This window comes from Calidris pugnax, unplaced genomic scaffold, assembly GCF_001431845.1.
Source record: "Calidris pugnax isolate Ruff unplaced genomic scaffold, ASM143184v1 scaffold9, whole genome shotgun sequence".
Taxonomy (NCBI): Eukaryota; Metazoa; Chordata; class Aves; order Charadriiformes; family Scolopacidae; genus Calidris; species Calidris pugnax.
In genome coordinates, this window is record NW_015090778.1 from 3,600,221 (window position 1) to 3,617,965 (window position 17,745).

The following is a 17,745-nucleotide window of genomic DNA, read 5'->3' on the forward strand; positions in this document are numbered from 1 at the left end:
AACACATCACAAAGGATATGTTAGTGCATATTAAGTTTATCCATAATGTTAGCAGTCACATATCAGATCTCTCATGAGATGCTAATTAGCACCTGAGAGGTGATAGCTGCGAGGCAGTCTGAGGAGCCATAGCTGAAGTTGCTGACTGATGTGCACTGAATCAAACAGCTATAGCCATCTGCTAAGATGTTGCCTTTCCACAGCTATTTGTCCTGTTCCAGGGCTGGAAGTTAACACCCCCAAAGATATTAGAAAGGAGTATTTGTGCAAGACTGTCACTGCAGTTAAAAACTGACATCTAAGCTAATATGATTGACATGAATACAGCTCTTTAGCTGCTTGGGGGAGCAACCACAAGCATAGAGATGACTAACTGGGGGTAACAGCATTGTGAAACACTCCAGGATGAGTGCTAGAGTTTGTCTGTCGCAGCTTTGGCTGTGTGAGTATTTTTTGTCTACTTCAAAGCAAAGTCACTGTCTTTCTTTGAACTATCACTTCTTCTTATGTAAGAATGCATTTAGGAGTGTACCACGATATGCCTAGGTTAGAATATGCCATAAATTTTTCTGCTTAATACTCTCTGTTGAATGCATTTAAGTCAAGTCCTAACAGATGCTCTGGATCCTGTGGAAATTTGTCTTTGAGCAGTTCATAAAAATCAAACCATACTTCCTTACATTCCCCAAATGCCACACTCCCTATACTCTGGAATAGATTTTAGAAAAAGTATTTTAAATCCCTTTCCAATGTAATATGTTCTTCTGGACACAGTTTTTCCCCCAGATTCTGGGATTCACAGCTTAAATGACATGTTGTAAACCAGTGGTTTACAATCACTGAATGTATCTCCCAGGGAGGAGAGGGTATAGGCAGAGATGAGGTGCAAGACCCATCAGTCACACCGTCTTTCCCAACTTCCCTTCTTGCACTGCTCAACAGAGAAGAGAGCAATGGCAACTGACAGGTTCTGTCACTACAGTAACTGTGGTTCAGGTCTTTCTTAATGCCAAGCCTTGCAAATGAGGGTGCAGAGTTGTCAAGTGTAGGAAGGAAGGTGCATCAGTGGCTAGATCTGCTTATACTAGTGGTGAATAAAACACTCTCCCATCTTGCACCTTTTCTAAAAGCAAAGAATTGTTCTTATGATTTGAGTCACGTAGGCAAACAAAATAGAAAGTAGGTAGTGCTTTAAAATGTTAATTGAATGCAAATTAGGTTCTAAATTAAACTTCAGGGAATGTTCAAGGATGAAGAATGAATACTTTTCTTTACACATGGTGATTTGCATAATAATCTATATTATTACATACTTTTACTATGTAGACTTTTTCTGATATGGAATATCAAAGTAGTTCATGATGGGTTAAAATACATTTAAATAACCTTTTCAAAATAACCTTTAGTTTGTCTGAGCTTTGCTGTGACTATGACTGTTTTATGTCACTGAAGTAGTGCACGCGTTTTCAGGGTGGCAAAGGTGATAATATTTCAAATTATTCTGTACCATGTTTTTTACTTCAAATAGATGGACATAACCTTTGATATTCTTGTGTGTCTGATTGTATTGATTCTCTCCATACTGCTCCTGGTTATTTCATAGCATCATAAAAGTGGGCTTTTGGTAAGCATAAAATATAAAGGTGGTTAAATCTAATTTACGGTCATGGAATTCACTTGCCAAAACTCCATCCTGTTACTAAAACTTTGGATTACGTATTAAGACAAGGGCATAAGATTTGTTGCCCTGGGAACACACTGTCTTCGTGACCCTTACTGAATTAGACCAAGTCTAAAGTTACTTTACAAGGCAATAGTGCTAATCTTAGCTAAGAGCAGGAAGTCCATCTCTACCAAATAACGAGTGAACTTTGCTGAAGGAGCAGATAATGTTCTTCTCTTTCCTTATAATAAAGGTTGTAAAACAACTTTTATTCTGGATAAAAATCTATATCCAGTATGATTCATTGTTGGCTACAGATCACCAAAGGCTGCCCATTTCCCTGAGATTCTGAGATGAGAAATCTCCTATTCGTAGTTCCTTTCACAGCTTATTTTACTATAAAAGAGAAAAGACTGCTAGAAACAGACAATGCTGCTTCTTCAGGAAAAAGAAGCCTGAAACATTTGACAATCTTGATCTTGAGTGCCAAAACCTGATTATAAACTTCCTGCTATCACCACTAAGGTTTTGTTATGGCTGGCAGGGCAACCCTAGTTTCTCCTGTGTGGACTTAGAGATTTCTTTTTATTACAGCTTTAAGATTTCTTTTAAACTGTATATTTCTTTATGTACATGTCCAAAAATAACCTTTGACAGGCAGGTCACTATAAGAGCCATGAACTCTTTGTCCATGCCTTATATGAAACTTCAAACCCAAACACATCTTAAACTTTCTGAAAAGCTAATGTATTACACCATCCTCCAGTCACGTAGGGGTCCATTTCATACATTGAGACTGGTGATCACTTAGTTTGGCTGCCTAAATAATATGAAACACAAACCTGCTGATTGCTACTCCTGCATTGTTCCCTTTTGTACTAACTGTAAAATTTCTTCTAGTCTTATTTTGGGACTTCAGGAGGCTGCAGCATCACTCACTGTCTGGTGCATTTTGCTTGTCACTGAAAACAGTGGTGCTGTCTGAGCTACAGCAGTGTTTTAAACAGTCTGCACACACTCTTCAAAATCATTCAGTCTGGTGCCAACTCTGAAGAATTAACCAGCCATATATAATTATTTATTGGAACAATAATAGCAGTTTTTCTTTTAGAAAGCAATATATTGGAACACTTCATTTCTTCAGGGTGAGAGAGCATAGATTTTGGAAATCATTCACTTATTGATTGCAACTTAGCTTAGTACATATAACATTTCAGCTTTCGTTGTCAGTTAAAGATAGCTTGAAGGAAGTATATTTTGTACAAAATATTTTCTTGGTTTCTTGCTTCCTTCAGTGATTCTGCAAAAACTGACTGTTTACAAATCGTGTTGAGTATAAAGAAAATAAGATTTTTCTGTATTTTTGCATGGATGCTAAACGTAATAAAAATGTAAAACCATTGTCTCACTTTTCAATGAATTGTTGATACAATTCATTATTTTACAATAGCAAGGAACAGATTACTGTTGGTTAAGTAACTACTCTTTCTGCAAATTTAAGGCTTTTTTTTTTTTATATTACCCCCAGTCCACTTTGATTTTGTTAAAAGTGAAAAGCCAGCAAGCCCACCTCTGTGATCTTTCAAAGGTTCATAATTCCATGACGAGCACATGCTCTTAAGCTTTTGCTTTAAAAGAGAAGAATCGTTCCCTACCTTAGATGTATCATCAAAAGTTTGAGGGTTGGAATAAACAGGTAAGGTTAATATTAGGAATCTCTCTTTTCCAAGGTTCTTCACTATTATCTAAAAGCAAAGGAAGGAATTCCAGTGTAGATATGGGATATACAGAAAAGGGTTTATTGTATTCTTGACAAGCTGAGTATAAAACCAATCAAAACAGTAGTCTGTGACTAAGTCATTAGTAACCAAAAGCTTGTAAATCCTTACTTTGAAGGATTATTCAGGATAGTTCTAAACGTCAGACACCAAGGCGTGTTGGTGCTGCTGAGTATATGTATTGGTATATTCAAGAAGTTTATCTTATCTAATGCCTTGACAGCCTACTCTTCACACAGTATCTTAGTAGTAGTTCTTGTCACCCTTTGGCAGTAGACATTTTGATGGTGTCTATCTCTTAGAGAAGTAGAACTGAAGCACACAAAAATGTGATAGAAGAATTAGTGGCTGCCCAGAGACCCAAGGAACTTCTCTAAGCTAATAATCCAAACTGAAAGTGAGTAATGAAATCTGCCATGGTTGATTATGTAAGGAGGGGACTCAGAGTTTTGGCTATTAATTACCTTGCAGTAATAGTCTTTTGTGTGTGTGCGCGCATGTGTTTTTGTACAAGACAGATAGTAGCAGTCATCATTCCCTACTTTAAAGAAACCCCTTTCTTTATAGATTCTTATTGTATAGGGTAAAACAAGTTAGTGTCTTGTGGAGAAACAAGGCACTGGGAATTACAAGGCATAGTATTTTTCTGTGCTAATAATGTTCTTTTTTAGTGACATGTAATTGAACTTAATCAGAGAAGGGTTACAGTGTTTCAACTTTCGTTTGCTTAAGGACTTTTGCCATAAATCTGCATGGGATGAGATAGAACTGGAAGGGATCACAGAACAGCATGGAAATTGAGATAATGAGTGACACTAAGAGGTTGCCTCACTGCTCCTCCTGTCATTATCCCACTTACAAAAAATACTCTTGTAAAATGCTTTGATGAAGAGAATTATATTTTAAGAGTACTACAATTACAGCTTGCAATTATCAGTTGGGAATCCACCTCTTATTTCACTGACACTATTTACATCGGGTTATTTCATTGACTGCAGGCAGATTATTCCTAACTCTTACATTGGTGATGAACCCAGCACCACTGATGACTTTATGTTAATACAGCATGCAGTTCTCAATTCATACATCTCATTAGTACAATTTAGTGTCATTAGGGTAGAAATTGCCACTTCATACAGAAGAAAACATGATCACTGCAGCTACACCCTTATCTGTTGTTAAAATAAACTCCTGTAAAATAAAATCACATCCCTACTCTGGGTGTGGTTACACAGAATAACTCTGCTTGTTGTTCGCTGTCAATGAAAGCTTTACTATTACTCACAGAGAACCCTCCTGTCAAATCTTGTCCCCTGCCTAATGGAGAAAGAGCTGTTACATAAAGGTAGATGCATTTTATAGTATGAAAGCACTTTCCTCATAGACTGCTAAGATTTAAATTGTAAATATAGAATCAGAGCATTGTTAGATCATAGTATTTATTGAGTAGCCTGCAAGAGCTTTATTTCTGAAAGTACCATGTGTGTGCACGGGTAGGAATACTTAGGCTCTTCAATTAGGGGATTGCTATTGAATTGATAATCTGAAACCACTCATTTGTACTCAGTGAAAATTTCCTCCTCTTGTAACACCTCTCTAAAAAGGTCAGTTGTGAATGCACTGAACCGTGAATCCATTGAATGGACTCAGGAGCTTAAATCCAGGCTCATCATTTACCATGTCTACCTGCCTATGAGTACGTAGAATCATTATTTGGAGAAGTTTTACTGCTGCTACTTACATACATTAAAATACAGCTATCGTATAACATCATCCCACCATGGTATTTCTGGGCACATGCTATTTGTGGTCATCGAGAGATTTACTATCTCTTACAAAGAAACTCACCATAAAATACAGTCACCTACTTAATGCATTTCCGGCTACCTGCTGACCCTGCTCAGAGCTGTAAATCGCATTATAGTTAATGATTCTGGCCAAAGAAGGAGGCTTCCTGAATGTTATTGATTGTTTTTTTTCCTACTACTGAAAATATTATTTAAAATTGTCACTTTTTCCTTTCTGAATAGAGTGTGGTTTTGTATTAAGGCACTTTTTCATTTTGTATTTATAAAATGTACAAAAAATGCATTAGTATTTCCAGACCAAGCAGTCACCAACTTTATAGCCAGGATATAAACCCTGAAAATAACAGCATAACATCATAATGGGAAACCTGACAGGTCGTTAACTACAGCTGTGCAAATGGCACTGCTATAATTCATAAGTGCTTGTAGACAACATCACAGCCTACAGCCTTTCAGTATCTGGTCGAAAGAGAAAAATAGTGAAGTCCGTAGCACAAAATAACCAGGTCACACTGGAAGCTGTTGACTTGACACCAGGATACATAGCTGATAGGTGTTCCACCCCAACACAGAGGTGGTTCTTTAGGACCTTTTCATGACCTCCCTGTAATTTATTTTTTCTGTATCTTTAGCATCTAGGAGCTTCAGTTATGAGGACTTAGGTGAAGAATGAAAGTCTTGACACAGAGAGGTCATTTTACAAATGTTAAATGAGATGTGGGTAAAGAAAGATGGATATGGTGAGTTCAAGGCAACAGTGTGGAAGCTGGGAGAGAATTAAACAACCATTTTAAATACCTGTGTCATCAGGCTAGTCTGCCTTGTATCCCTATGCTGTTGATTAAAAAAGAAAAAAGATGTTCCTGCAGATCCTTTGGAGAAACCAAGGATTTGGCTGACTAAAATGAAGTGTAAACTGTAAGCTGCCCCAACAGAGAAGCAGCAGTAGGCAACAGGATGGGCACTGTGGGCTTGGCATACTTCCTTCATGTACATTACCAGATTTTCCATTTCAGAGGCTCATTCTAATAGAGTTGAAGAATGTTATATGATTATTTGCAGTGGAATTTTGGCATTATCTCATACTATATTATAACTTCAGAAGAAAGGAAGAAGGGTAGGTGTATGCAGGCCAAGTACTAGCCAATGGCACAGCCACCATGTTTCAGTTTAAAAACAAACCTAAAAGTTGAAAAGCACTAGCACTTAATGACATTTCAATCAGATGGCGAGGAGATGAAATTTTTCTTCCTTGCTTACAAGAAATACTTTGGTCGTGTTTGGTTTAGTAATGTCTCTGTCTCTGAAATCCAGGCGTTACTTTGTTTCTGTGATAGAATAATTAGAAAGGAAGCCTGGCTGAAGTAGTCCCTACAAAAACCAGCCACTGCCAGTTTCAAAAATCCTAGGTTAGTACTTTTCTCTGAAAATAGGTCTCATTGAAAACAGTTGGATTTGCTTGCTGAGACAAGTGCTGCATCCCTTGAATAAGGATGTCAGAAGCTGATTCATTAAAAAAAAAAAAAAAAAACACTATTTACAAGATTATATTCCTTTTACGATGGTTTTATTTAAAACCATCTCTTTCCAATTTCTTTAACTGGTGTGAAATTATTTATTGACACAGCTGTGCAATGTAGCCTCCATCTCTTTTCTTCTAGAGTGTTTACACTGCAATTTCATTAATAATGTGCTTTTTGAGGATATCATGTTTTAATACTGGATCCTTTGTTTCTCCTGGGAGGGGCTGAGTGGAAGGAAGAAACTTTTGTGCCTGGGATCATGTTAGTGTTACCACAGCACTAAGAGGTATAGGACGAATAGGGTGCTCAATTCTGAGAGGAGCTGCTCGTTCAAATCTCAATCAGATGCAGTTAAAGCCATATCACAGGCCAGCTGCCCTTCTACAACACGCAGATAGGAATGATGGCTAATTCCCAGCTTTAGTCCCAATTTAGAACTGCAGGATTTAGCTGTTCTGTATGACTCAGAGAATACACCATATGACATTAGAGAAGGCATTTCAGATAACGTACTCAACCTTTCCCTATTTTCAAACTAGGCTACATAGGCCATGGCTACAAAATACCCATTCACTATTGCACGTCAGACCCAGGAGTAAGTTTTGATTCCATTTTGCTTTTCCTGTCCAGCAGTTGGGCATCTTCAAATGGCTTTTCTTCCTAGTCTTAAATTAGGCTTTCTTAAAATAAAGAAATAAATGACTGAAGTCTAATAGGATATGGCTGAAACACATTGCATGGCCTTGGCAGGCTCTATTATCCACATACTGACATCTTTAGAATTACCAGGTATTTTAATGTGCATTTAAAATTGGTTAACAGGAGTATAAATTAAAGCAATAGAGAAACTAGTCTCTCAAGATTTTATTGCTCATTGTAATTTCATGTTTATGAGCTTATTGCTTTGTGGCAGGACTTGTGGGTTTTTAGTTCTAGAGAGTATAGTAATAAGAAGACAGTGCCTCCCCCAGAGCCTGGTAAAATCAGTGGAAGCCCTTCCACTTGACTTGAATAGGGCTTTGGGCAACCTGGTCTAGTGGGAAGTGTCCCTGCCCATGGCAGGGGGGTTGGAACTAGATGATCTTTAAGGTCCCTTCCAACCCAAACCATTCTATGATTCTGTGACACGGTCACATTATTCTCACTGTTGACTGGTTGAATTTAGTTTCCCAGTTAAGAGTGCTGTCCTGTCCAAATTATTTTATGGAATGAATTTCTTGTTTTGAAAGATCCAATTTGAAATACAGAATATTTTTTCTAACCATTTTCACTTTCAGAACTGGTTTAGCAGTCTAAGTCCCAGGGACTTTTTAAGATTGATGGCCAGATCTAAAAAAATCTAAGTGCTTTAAAATGCAAATGACTGGCCAAGGAAAAGGAGCTAAGTACCTGAAATACACAGTTTCTCCCAAAAGGTACTGGCAATTGGGCATCCAACTTGCTTAGGCAAGAAGATAAGAAGATCCCAGGAGGCACCTACTGTATCATTTAGTGCCTGAAGACCATCATAATTCTGACTGTAAAGTTCCAAAGTATCTAAATCATCTTTAAATGAGAATTTTAGCTTCTGGGAAAGTGTTCTCTATTCTCTTAGGGGTTGAACCTCTTGCCTCCCAAACCCTGCCACATATTAGATGGAAGTCCAGAGAAAGCTAAATGACATTAAAGAAGTATAGGCAGAAGATATATTTGTTTCTTGTCTCCTTCTGGGAAGATTTCTGGTAAACTGTTTTCTAATGTGCCCTTCAGGAAGCTGTTACTGTGATACTGGCATTTAATTTTCAATTTCCTGCTTGACCTTGTTCTGCAACATGAGTTCGCATTGGGTTTCATGCATAATGTACATAAAGACACCTTCAACTATTTCGTACATAATACTGTTGCTGGCCTGTATATTTACAGCAAGAATTTTGTGGACCGTGCTGTTCATAATTGGAGAAGAGGGGATCCTTAGTTGCAGGCTCTTGAATACAAAGCTGTTGGAATAATGTCAGCTAGCTTTAATAAGAAAACATATTCACAAGTGTTTTAAAGCTGTATTTTACAACAGAATATCATCCTCTGCATTACATCTGCCTCTGTAGAGAAACACTGCTCTAAATCTTATAGCATGCAATAACCTGTCTGCAAACTTTAGGTTTGTGTCACTGGGGTGTAGAAGGATGGTGCTGGCTCTTTCTTTGCATTCTATGTGATTCTGGTGCTTTTATAGACAGAACAGTTGTCAAAAGCCCTGCCATTTTCTATTCCTAGATAGAGCGAGTGAATGAACATTTTTGTCATGCTTTTCTGTACAAAAGGCAAAAGGAAAGGTAGAAAAACTTCTGTCTTGTTTTGTATCAGGAGAGCTCCACCTTCCCTCCAAATGGCCTGTTCTGTGACTTGATATATTTGCTTTTATAGTCAGAATCTGCTGTCAGAACCAGTGCATTGAGCACTCAAGTCCAGTGCATATTCTTCTGTGATTATGAGATGAAGTTTTTACTGATGTGACTTTTAAAACTGTGTCAAACTGCACAAGGGTCCTCCATACTGTAGTGTTAAACATGCAGGCAAATTCATATTTTAGCAAAGCCCTTTACTTTTACAGTGGAAGTTTAACAAATAGAACTGAATTCAAGTGCCCTTATTCAGAGAATCTCTAAATTTGGTATATGTTTTCATTCCCTAACTTGCCTCTTCACTTCGTGATATATATTTTCAGTGACACTAAGATGATACTGTGCCTCACCCTCTGAAGGGCTATGGGTAATGTTCTCACAGTACAACTTGAATTTATATTCTCCCCCTGCCATACTTTGCATGAAAATAACTTAAATACATAAAGAATTTAATATTATGAGTGGAAATAATTCCAAATTTATTTACATCTTTTTGTTGGCCATCTGAGCTAATGCCCAGATTTATTCTTTGTTGGAGACTGAATTCACTATAAGCTGAACAGAAATGATCAAACTTTACTCTAGCCATTTCATGAGCTCAGTTAGATTTTTCATCCTGAGAGCCCCATTGCTTCAGCAGAGACATTCAGCCACCTGGTGGAGCTCACAAACCTACCTGGTCCAAAGAATAAGCAGAAATAGCTCTATCTTTAGGCATTGCACTATTGCCTAAGTGATCAAATTCTGCTTCCTGGATTTCCTTCTTCTAAAACAACAACAACCACCTCCAAACAGACCCAGCTACTGCGTAGTGCAAAGCAAAATACCCAAGAAAAAAATAATAATATTCAATTTCAGTAGCCTCTAATATCTTAAGTTAATTGTTCTATTCATGCCAGTATTAGGTTTCTGGGCTTTTTCACACAGGTCTTTTGGAACCACTTTCTTTACAACATGGCTCTCCAGTTGGGGTGCATACAGACACGTGCATGTGTGTATATACACCTACATCTATAGAAAGGTTTACCATTTTTAAACATTTGATGTATCAAACATTTGAATATTATCTGTAGCATTCCTTACGTAAGGCCAACAGCAGTGTAACAATAGCAGAAAATAATACATCTATGGTAGAAGTAGTAGTTGAAGAACAGCAGATGTAAGTTATACTACAAGAAGCAGCTTAATTCAGTGGATTTTTATGTGTCTGGAGATGAATAAATTGTTCCTTGAACACTAACTGACATCTTTGCATGAAGATGCATAAATAATTTCAAGGGGTTGTTTAGTTTTGGGGTTTTTAAAATTTCTTTTAAGAATTGAAACCACCACTGGAATGCACAACCTTTCTTTCCAGCACTGTCTTGTAGAGAGGCAGTCATCTTATTTATGCATTCTTTTTAACATTGTTTTAACATTAAATGGTTTTTAACATTGTACATTTTTATGTGAATATTATTCTGAAAGGATTTTGACTTTTAAAAATTGTTTTTCTGGAAATAAGCCACAGGAATTCAGGGTGATATTAATTCTACATTAATATCAGCCAAACAATATTGGGAAAAGCCTATTTTCTTATTTTTAGTTGTAAAAAGATGGGTCATCTTGGAAACTTCTAATGTCTCTCTCCCACTTTTAGCCTGTTTCTCCTTATTTCTAAAGAATTATTACTCTGTTCTTTCTTGTAGTGTCGTCACATTCGGGCACAGCTTTAGTTATGTTCATAAAATCATAGAATCATTCAGGTTGGAAGAGACCCTTGGGATCATCGAGTCCAACCATCTGCCCTACTTCATGTATCTTCAGAATACTCTTATTTTAAAATAGCTTGTGCATTGCCATTTCCAAATAATCTAGAATATTGTATCCAAAACAATGTTTTCAGTGATAGTTGAATTAAGGATTTGAGCTGAGCTGATTTTAAATTTCAAGCCCAACATGAATCTCGGAACCCTCAAACAACAAACCAGCCCAATTCTGTTGTCATCTACAAAAATACATCCCAGCTTTAGAGTTGTGCACTAGGAGAAAATTTGTACATATTTCTAGTATTGAATCTACTGCACAGAATTCATATGATACAAGAACATAGGAGTTTGGATATTTGATTATCAAGTTTATAATCTAAGAGGCATTGCAGTGTTCCTGCGCAGACACAATAGAGAGCTACTAGGGCTAATCAGCAAAGGGTGAATTGGAGGTTTTGGACAGAGTAGCAGCATATCCATGTTGTGCAAAGGACAGCAACAGAAGGGAAGAGAATTACCATTTTCACTCTGATTTAGCAATGCAAGTTAGCATACACTTCAATCCAACATCCTTTCCAGCTGCTGTATCTAAAGTTAGGAATGCACTTGTAGGAGGACCAGCAACCCACCATGAAGTGTAAGAATGTCAGCAGCAGACTTAGCTCTGATTGCTAGGTACATGAGCAACATTTTTATGCAAAACTGGTTTTTGCTTTGACTGAAATAAATGGAAAATTTTATTTAGTAAAAACATTAAGCCCAGAATTTTTTAACTTTCACAAAACTGGCAGCTAAATCCAAGAACATATGCCCAATTTACTGTGTGGGCAAGGCATTTCTACAGAACTCTAAAAATAAGTTGTTGTGTATGTTTTCAGAAGGTGGGAGTGACCTTCTGGAGATACTTGAGCTTTTAGGAATCATCTTCAACAGGAAATGAATCACCTACTAAGTTCACCGTGTTCTGTAGGTATTTTTCATTCTAAATTTAGAGTCTGTGGGACTAAGTCTCTTCTCACAATTTTTCATTTAGATATGGCCTAGTATAAAGGATGTGGGGAATAATCTGGGTGTGGGGAATCACTCTTGGATTCTACCACAATGAAAAAAATAGTAATATGAGGTATAAAAATAATAAATAATCAATAAAAATTACTACCCTTTTGTGTGGAGGTGCACATAATGTATAATTATGTAAAACTCATTTGTAGCTCCTGTTCTAATCTCCATTTTCAAGCTGATTATAAATATCTAAATAAAACGAAATAAGAATTCCTTGTTGTAAAAGCATCCCAAAAGCATTTCTGTCTAAAAGCACTAACCAGCTTCCTGTGTGTTTGAGGTTTTCAGATACCTCTTTGTTTCTCAGCTCTGCGTGGTATTGCTATTCCGTGCACATAATAACAAGGCACAGTAGTGGAAGTACTTAAGGAGTGTTGGTGTGTTTGAGGCACCAGTGATGGAAGCCTGGATGCATTTCATGTCACTGTAATCATATTCTCAGTAGTGTTTTTGCACTGTCATGGCCTTATCACAAGATACTACAGTTCTTACTGTCTGGTTTCTTGCCACTTGGTTTTATTGCACCTAATCTGTAGATACTGCACCTAATTAACTGATTAAAGTCTAGCTGCCTACACCAGGGTCATCTACTCGTTTACACTAATGAGACTTTTCCAGTAACTTTCTCCAAAGTAGAGAAAGGAAAAAAAATACACTCAGCTTAGTAATTACTAAGTTCATACCTGGTTAGTTCAGTGAGAATTCTACAGAGTTAAATGTGACTATAAGAGTAAATAATAGATAGTGAGCCTCAAGGTTCAGTTCTCTCTTGAAGAAGGAAGAAGTTTCTATTTCTCTCTACTGGAGAAACGGTCCTATTTGATTGAGAGCACAGAAGGGTTACAATCAACATGAGAAACCATCACCTGTCCTCACAGTACTGAATAGATTCCAGGATCTGGAAAACAACGCAAATCAGTAGATATTCTTCAGCCAGAGTCTTTGGAATGGGTCATGTAGAAGCGTTCATGTAGGCAAGCCAAAAAGATTGAAGAAATGGCACTAAATCCTAAGTAAACACTTCTAGTACTACTGTCAACAGTTCTCCTGAGATTCACCCTGCCATGCCTCCAACACAACCAGTCAAGAGAAGCCCTAGGAAATCTGAGCTTCTTTGGAAAGAAAATCTGCTTCTCATCAGCTTTCAGAGTGACGAAATATCATGTGCTACTTGGTTTGGGATATATGCTATGATTTCATGGGCAAGCTTCCCAGAGACTGTGTGGTGGAACAGAGAAGCCTCATGGCAGCAGGCCAGCTGGCATCCTCAACAGCACTTCATGATCTTTGGAACCCATGAGAAACAAGCAAAACTTCCTCCACAGATGGCTATCAGCCTCCTCCTCATCCGTTCCTCAGTCTGTGACTCTGAAATCAATATTTTCATAGACAGTTCAAAATTCCAGCTGGACTTTCTACGGACATGCACTCTTCCAGCCTCTGCTGCTAACCATTTCTTCCATTTTTACATGGGCTTAGCTAATGGAACTTAGTGTTGAAAGTCTTCACCCCCAAGCAACAGGGATTGCACTTTCCAAGGTGAAGTTATTGCATCATCTAGGCTCTTCTGCTCTCCTCAAAATATCTACCAAAGCAAAAGAAAACTTTGCAAGGGCAAAGTGGCTCAGTTTCTAACCTGAGGAATGAATGGTTTTTTAGCTCTAGCTTTTGTATGGTCCTTTGCCTTTGGTCCTTGTTCTGTGTTCCTTGAATCCATCCTTCAAAGTACAGAAACAATCAATGGTTTAAGGGACCTCCTATTGTCTGTTAATTAAGATACTTTGCCTTTCACAGCACTGTGGAAGCTGAATTTTCACTTTAGTTTGGCTATGGCAGCATCACATTTGAGCAGAAGAAAAATCAAGATTAATCCTGTCTTCTAACTAGCTAATGTTACGGACACCCCTCTGGGTTTTGAAAGACTTTCATAACAGGCCATTGAGATTGTTATCCAGGCTCCACTGTGAGTTAAGAGAAATCTACCCCTAGCTCAGATCAGATTCAGCTGTTCTTACCTCTCTCCCCTCAATCTTTCTGACAGTCCTGACACAAGGCTAAGTCTTATCCCCACAGGAGAAAGGACTTGCTTCAAACTAGCATATCAATTCTGTGAATCTATGATACAAATTATACAAGACTTCATAGGTAAATAGGAAGGAGTTCAAATTTTCTGGTTCTGGGAATTCAGTCCTCCATCCACAGACCATTTCCATTATTCATAACTGTGTGTGCAGAACACTGTTATCATTATAGTTCTTTTGAAAGAGGCATCTCAATATCAAAATATAAACTTGCATCATGTAACAGAGTTTCAATTACAGTATTTGCATTCTTCAAAGTTTGTTTTAGAACACTGTAATTAAAAAAATACCAAGGGAAAATTCATGTCAAAGCAATGAATAACCTTCATTAGAGGCCTTGCTATACCCTCTGATCCTAACTGATGTTATTCTTGCAGTTTGAATTAAGAAATATCCGATTCACTTTCATTAAACAATGTTTTATAAGCATTCCCTTTACTGTTTCTGGTTATAACATCAACCTTATTATAAAAAAATATTTTCTTGGGTACATACATGTAAGCAATGAGAAAAAATTGTAATACATATATACAAAGGTACTCGCTCTGGGCTTTCTATTTTCCAAAGACACTTTAAAAAGACCGTTCCTCAGTTGTCTTTCAGAAATAAATGGATTACAAAGTAATAGGGAATAGTGAAAATGTTGCATTCTGTTTTGATATGCATTAAAATTTAGCATCCTTGATCTCTGCTACTATTCAAATATATTTTCTAGATTCTGTTACTGTCACTTGTCCACTGCAGTGTTTCATTTCATTTCACTGAAAACCTTCTACATATGGCCAGGAATAGGACCATCACCAGGAAGCTTATTCTTACAGTATTTCAAGGCTAATAATGCAAGGGCTATGTGTCTTCTGCACTGAAAACAAAATAGTAGTTCTTTATCAGACCTCCAACACTGCATATTTTAATGATGCTTATTGTTATCTGTAACTACAAAAGCTTGTGACTTCATACATTTTACATACTGTATTCCATATTTTTTAATATATATTAGTACCAAATTTCAGTGAAGATAATTTCAATATGTTTTGCCAACCCATGTCTTAGCAGAGGATGAAAGAAGACTAAGATCTGGCCTTCTGACAACACGGTCCTGGACTAACCCTTGTGTCTTGACAATGTTGAAGCTTTTGTTGTTGCTCTTTTTAAGCCATTGCCACTTCCCTAATTAGCTTTTGTCATGTTGTCTTTGAACAGCTAAATAACTGGGATCCCTTTCAGGTGTGTTGTCTTTGAGATTAATTGTAAACATCTGCCAACTGGTGAGGATAGTAATGCTTGTAGTTGTACAGTAGAATTCCTGAAAGTGTATTAGTTTATTTTCTAAAGCCCTGCTTTACAATTTCTTTATGACCTCAGATTCTGTGTCTGGATTTTTCCTTTCTCTCCTTCATTAACATTGTGTTCCTGGTTTTATGTGCAATACTTTAAAAACAGTAGAAAAAGGTAGAAAGTAGATATCAGAAACAAAGTGAAAACAGACAGTTAATGTTGTATTTTTGTATTAAAATACATAAGCAACCTGAACAGATGGTTAAAAAAAAAAAAGTGGATGGCTGAGAAAAGGTCCCTCTGACATTCACTATTAGAGACAACAGTGGCTGTTAATAAAGCAGAGTTAATTCTATAGCAAGGAGTGAAATATTATTTAATCAGCAGTACTTCATACATAATTCAATTAACTGCCTTCACTCATCAGTATTAACGAGAGCTGGAGCTTGGATTAATGCGCTTGAGCTTCATAACAGCACTCCCAGTCTACTTAAATGCTGCCAAAACTTAATAAAGCACTGCCAATCAAATTACAGTATCTGAGCCCAGTGCATCAATGTGCTGATATTACAAATCATCCTATGCTCACATCATTGTTTGCTAATTCATATTTATGCTGATCTCTGCACTTAACAGTTTAATTAGTGTATAGTGGTAGAACAAGTTAAATTTCATATCACTTTCTTGATGACATCTTTAGAAGTGTTCAAGGTGTTGAGCAGTAACTGTAAATACTGTATCCATGTGCTTTCGAAAACATAGTTTCTTAAATATTAACTTGAATCAGATACATAGATTGCCATAGAGGGATTTCTATTAATCAGAAAAATAAGGATGCTAAATGTTTTGGTTCTGAAGAACATTTCTATTGAGGTCTGTGCTATTCTAGGCACAAGAAGGATCTTGCCCTTGGTTACAATGAGCAACCCTGATTGTGCTGTTTGCTCCTCCTAGTGCTCCTTGTGCTTTCTCTCACTCCAGGAAGAGAGAAGGAACAATGAGAGTTTCCAAATATTTTTCGTCTCTGTTGTCAAGGGATTTGATTCTCGGAAGCTGATGAGGCTGCCTCAGCAGAAGCTGAGAAAACAGATGCTTTGGTATTATATCACCTTCAGTGCAACCTGTGGCCAGCCTCACCTAGGAAAATTCAGAAGAGCTAAGCCCAGCCTTACAGAACTGCTGAAGGGGGAGGCAGCCTCATGCTGCTTATTCCACCTTTAACTCTTCTGAAATCAATCTCTGCTGCTCCTCAAAATGCTTGGCCATGATTCAGCTGGGTGAATTGAGGCCAGACCATGGCACCCAAAAGGAGATTGAACTGCTGAACAGTTCTTTGAGATGTAAGCTCTGGAAGCATTACAAGCTGTCAGAAGAATCAGAATAAGATAAATGACATTATAGAGGAGCATGCTTTTAAAAATATTTCTATTTAATCTTAACAGAAGAAAATAAATGAAGATGTCAAAGGACTACAGTTTTTGTATACAGCAAGGGCCTGATAGTTTCAGGAGCCCACAACACAAGTTTAAAGGAAATTTTGTTTAAAAGGCATTTAGAACTGTAGATCATTCAGAAGCATGTTTTGCAGAACAGAAAGGCATATGCCAGTCATACTGGAGTGGATTCTACTTGAATAGTTTCTAACCTTTACTTTGCCTTTTAAAAATTATTCCTGTTGTCTGGAGTATGTGAAATCCAGGGAAATAAAAGGTGTCATAACTGTTCAGTTCCTCGATTCACGAGGTGAAACCAGCTGAGTCTGAATTTGAAGTGGTGTCATTCTGTCGGGAGCTTTAGCACTGAACGTGGCATGAAGTCTCTTGAGGACAAATGAGGATTATAAAGGGAAGCACAATAAACAAAAGCATGAGACAGCAAGCAGAATTTCTCACAAGATCAGAGAAACTGGGTCTATTAAGTACTATGTAAAGAGGAACAATATTTATGCTATATATTCACCAAGTAGTGCCATCTGAGGATTTAGCAATTCACCCAAAAAATATTAGATGGTTATACATTATTTAACATAAAATGGGATGTTCAAAATAAGATTGTTCAGAAAGATCAGCAGACAATACAAGATGTGAGAAGAGCTAATGCAAGTAGTTTTTCAAAATGGAAACAGAGGACTTGGTATGAATGGACCGCACCAGGATGTTTTTCAGCAGTGGCTATTTTTGACAATGATATTACAAGCTGGCAGAAAACAGAGCACTACTGACTAATGATCTAGACATACTCTGTTTAAAAACTGAAGAATAAGTAGCTTGTACAGTCCACTGTAGCAGAAGAGGATATGGCGCTTGCAGTGACGGGACATGTAGAAAACCATCTGTACTCTTAATAGTAACATTGTCAAAAAAACCCCCCACTGTGATAGAAGTTTTAACAGGTAAAAAAAAAAAAAAAAAAAAAAAAAAAAG

General features: G+C 37.3%; 1 protein-coding gene across 1 annotated transcript in view; it reads left to right on the top strand.

Annotated features, from left to right (window-relative positions):
* CA10 (carbonic anhydrase X) overlaps positions 1-17,745 on the top strand; it is a 190,628-nt gene that overhangs the window by 39,735 nt on the left and 133,148 nt on the right. The gene's annotated exons all lie outside the window — the stretch shown is intronic.